Below are 5,096 nucleotides of genomic sequence, written 5' to 3'. Positions count from 1 at the left end.
TCAGACAGCCACTTCTACCGGTTCGAAGTAGTTCGCTGGTGTGCTGATTAGAAGCGAGCAATCCCAATAGATTAAATGATCGACATTTCAACACAGCGATAACTACATACATACATACATGCACATATAAAGTCCCATTAGTATGTGGAATATGATCCCTGCAGTGAAAAGCCAAACCAGTCAGTAAAAATACTAGTTCATTAACTAGTATGTGCTAAAGCGATGGCCTACCAGTTCGACAATTTCGAAGAACTCAAGCGTTCAGCGACCCAGGCCAAAAACAAAACGCAATTAATTCCTTTCTTGCAAATGTTGGCTGTGGCGTCGCATGAAGACTACCGATTCTGGTTCTGAGATAGCAGGTTCGAGTTCGCTTGGAGGTGGTTAAGATTTTTCAACTTAAATAAATGTAAGTCAATATAATTATTTCAATTTAAATATAAATACGTAATAAATTTTCAAATCTAATTTCATTGCATACATACATATGGGAATATGTTTTTAATTTAATTTAAAAATTTCAATAAAACCCCTAAATAAAAAAATAATTATCCCTGCGCCAAATAGAAAGAAATACTTGTGCCTTAAAAAATAAAATAAACAAAAAAAAACTTTGTTAAAATTAAATTTAAATATTGCAATAAAAACGCTGAATAAAAAATTTATAAAAATTTCCCTGCGCCAGCTCTCGAACCTTGGACCTTAGGAATACCATGCCAGAGCTTTACTTTGTCGGCCATTGCGACTGTCGGAGCGCCGCGAGCAAAATGGCATGCTTATGCTTTTCACGCAAGAATGATAGAATACAAGATTGCGCCGATCAGAGAGGATTTTTGAGAATAACTTTTGTGTGACGTCACACTGGTGCAATTGCAAGTTGCACAAGTGTGACGTCATGCAAACAACGATTCTGTCAAATTCGTTAAGAGAGCAATAGCGGTCCGAGATCGGCGTAACCTTTGTATTCTCTCAATCGTGCTTTTCACGGGGGATGAATTGGCAGACCATCTCATCAACTGGTATAATGCTACTAGTTGATGCCGATGCGTAGCCTAAAGTTCTGAACACATTGAAAACAACGAGCTACGGGTCACAGCTTCCAATTTGTTATCTTCATTATCTAAACGCCTTGTCGATGACGACATGATTTTTTTAAACGCGGCAGCGACATCATGAATTTGTATGAGTTTGACATAAAAAATGACGAAGAACCCGGTCGTCACCAAAATCATTGAAAAAGGATAGAACCTGAACTACTTGGGCTGAAACGCAAACTGATAGCATTCTATTTTGTTCACAACTAGTAGCTTTCCCTGCAGGGATGTGGCAGAATTGCGACTGCTTTTTGGCTGGCAAGCAGACAAATAGGTTAGCTAGTCGCGACAAACTGAGATTAGCGAACGTGCTCACCGAAATAGACCGCTGCTGGTGGTATTACCCAACAAATTGATAAGCCTACGTACATGCGCGTGTATTTATATACGTACAAATGTACATAGTAAAGCATCGAATTGGACATGTGATGTGATAAGCAGTTTTGGCTGATCGAAAATGTCGAATATTTGTGAGTTATTTTATGGAGATATTGGAATATTCGATGATTACTGCGGCCTCATTGAATCGTTGTTGTGCTCTCCGCGTGAACTTTGTGCGTAACGAGGAATTGGATCAGCCTGCGTGTTATCACGCTGTAAATGTACATAAATGTACATGTATGCACTTAGTCCAACAGCTGGTGCTGTGCCGACGCTGTTCCACAATCAATTTGGTCAGGAATTGTACCAACGAGGGCGGTTGTGCGACGTGGCGACAGTCAGACAGGCCAATGGGTGCCACGCAATAGAACATGTAAATACATATGTAAATATGTACATACATATGTAAATATGTACATACATATGTATGTATGTAGATGAGCTAGACGAGCAAAGTCCAGCGCTCTGCGGCTATGGCTTGTCGTTGTTCGCTGCCTGATCCGGTACATAAATTACACTGATATTGTTTTATTATAGTCATAATTGAAGCCCACCCTCAGTCTCCGATCACAAAACAAAAGCATGACCAAAAATAAATTATCAACAAGAAATAGTATGGCAACAAAACAAAAAACCTGACCAAGAACCTATCATCACGCGCCACTCGACCAGTCTAGCCATCGCCCCACTTGATTTGAAATCTGGAATCAAATTTTGGTAATTCTTTTTTTGTATACATTCAGGGTGGTCAACGCAGTGTTTTTTTTTTTACGTAGAATACGTCTTACGTTTTGATATGGAGGCTATGCTCAAATGTTGTAGTTGTAAGTTTTAGAGCCTCACGAAGTCGCTTATTGCACGAGAACTAATGAAGCGATTTCAAAGAAAAGTGTGAAGTTTCAAAGACAAGATTCCAAACCTATCGACAGATTCATTTTTGTAAGTAACCAATTGGCTTATTTTGGGGTAAATATTGAGACTTTAAAGTGTCGTTAAAAGTAACTTCCATTTTCGGGATATATGTAGGTTCTTTGAAGTAATAGAAATATTATCGTGTAATAATACATTAAATAGGGTTTCCACCTGTGTAAAAAGTTAAACTCAAATTATTTAATAAGTTAAATTAATTACATATTAAAGTATGGGTGTAAAACGACATGGGTTAAAAATGTTTTTTTCTGCACTTTATTTAGGAGGCTTGCCATATGTTTTAGAAATTAAATTAAACCTAAATTAAGGGAATAAGATACAAGATTTAAATATGTATCGAAATATGGGTGTCACTGGAAAAAGGTTTGACAAGGTTTTATTTTTAAAATATTTTGAATAGGGTTGCCACCTGTTTTAAAATTAGAATTTAATTAAAGTGCGCATAAGTTAAATGAAATATTAAAATATGACGTGAAACAAGGTGGTAAGATATCCTTAGTTTGAGTACTTAGAATATTAAAGAAGGTTGCCATCTGTTAAAAAGGTAAACTCAAATTATTTAATAAGTTGAAGCAATTATTAAAAATATAGGTATAAAATAAAATTACATCCATTTATTTCTGAACTGTATTTAGGAGCGTTGTCACGTATTTAAAAAATCAAATTTAACTTAATTCATCAGGCACATGAAATATATAGCTATCACGATCTCAGACGAAACAGATATCTTTATTTTTTAATTATATTTAGGAGGGTTACCAGCTGTTTCAGATGTCTTAGCTAACTTATGCACAAATCCCAACACGAAGAAGAATACTAGTACGGGATTCTAGGCTAATATAAAAATTAATACAAATTTCTGCAGTATGAAAGCAAATAAAAATGAATCTATAGTAGTAATACACATCTAGGGACGTTCCGATACCATCAAATCTACTCAAATCGCTACTTCGATACTACTTATATGAGTGAACCAAATGTATCGATACCTACTTATATCGATAATTTTTCATCCTTTCATATGCAACGAAGCGAAAATAATTTTCAGGCGTTATCTGTGATATACTTTACGGCTACAAAGCATTGCTTGTACTTTGCTGTGGTATCACTAACTTTGTAAAAATATATCCATACTTTAGATTTTGGCGGTGACATTGCTTAAAGCAATTATTTTTCATAAAAACTGAGCAATTATTTTCCATAGAAAAAATGTGGCCGACAAGATATGGCACTTGCTCAAATCGATTCGATAAAAGTGCTTTTCTTTCGATACCAAAAAGGTATCGAAACAACGATTCCAGTAAAAAAAGTAGTTGGTATCGAAACAAAATTATCGAGTACATACTCGTATTTACTTGTATCGGAACATCCCTATACACGTCATGGCATACCTAGGCATATCCAAGGCATATCAAACAGGTAATAGCATTAAAGCAAAAACTACATATGCGTGTATTTTGTTGTTGCTTCTGGTATCGAAAGTGTCAAAAACTGTTTTGATTTTTTTCTTCTGCCATGTGAAATACAAAAAAATAAAAAATTTAAGTTGAAAAAAATAAAAATTGTTGCAAGCTTTTTCCTCAGTAAATTTGTTTGCTTCTCGAAACATTGATCCATCCTTTGTGCGAACGTGAGTTGGTCGAACGTTCCAAAAGCTGCTATTCAATCGCATGTTTTGTATGCAAATAGATTTTAACAATTTAAAATTTTTGTGAGAATAAATTAAAAATATTTGACATTTTCGAGACCAAATTATTTAAAAAAAATAAAAAATCAAATCAGCTGCTCTACTGATACTACCTGTTCAATGTACCTTGACTATATCTATTTATAAGCTGATGGTACATATGATTCAAGCAAATGAGGATATGCTTCTTGTGTGAAATATTTTATTTTTATCAGTATTTTTCTTTTAATCAATCTATATTGAAATAAAAAAGAAAAGAAATCCTGGCTAAGGCCCTGTGTACTATTAAGAAAACCAACAAAAAGCAAAAAGCACGACCAGAAAGCATTTTACAAAACGTACTATTTTTTGTTGATATTAATTTATGTTTTTTTATTTTATTTTGTTAATAAAGACTATTATATAATATGACATATTCTAAATTCGTATGTACACACATATTGTACGCATGTAACATTTCAGTTTTATGAATGAAAAAGCACCCAGAACTCCAGCTGCCGCTGGGACAATCATCTTTAGCACAACAAACGGCACAGTTAGCACGACCGGAAGTCAACACTTACTACTTTTTGTTGATCTTATTATTATGTTAATATTAAAGTTGCTATTTGTGGAAGTTTTTTCTTTTGTTAATAAAGACTATAAATAAAACATATTCTAAATTTGTATGTACACACATGTTGTACGTATGTAAAATTTCAGTTTTATGAATGAAAAAGCACCCAGAACTCCAGCTGCCGCTGGGACAATCGTCTTTAGCACTATTGAGAACAGCAACAAATAGCACAGTTAGCACGACCGGAAGTCATGGTACAACACTTACTATTTTTTGTTGATCTTATTATTATGTCAATATTGAAGTTGTTAATAACGGAAGTGTTTTATTTTGTTAATAAAGACTATAAATATAACATATTCTGAATGATTAAGCGCCCAGAACTCCAGCTGCCGCTGGGATAATCAAATAGCACAGTTAGCACGATCAGACAGCATGTTACAATACG

Source organism: Rhagoletis zephyria, unplaced genomic scaffold (assembly GCF_001687245.7).
Source record: "Rhagoletis zephyria isolate East Lansing unplaced genomic scaffold, Rhagoletis_zephyria_1.1 Rzeph_scaffold_00039, whole genome shotgun sequence".
NCBI classification, from domain to species: domain Eukaryota; kingdom Metazoa; phylum Arthropoda; class Insecta; order Diptera; family Tephritidae; genus Rhagoletis; species Rhagoletis zephyria.
The sequence above is the reverse complement of the archived record's forward strand: the minus strand, read 5'-3'. Positions refer to the sequence as shown.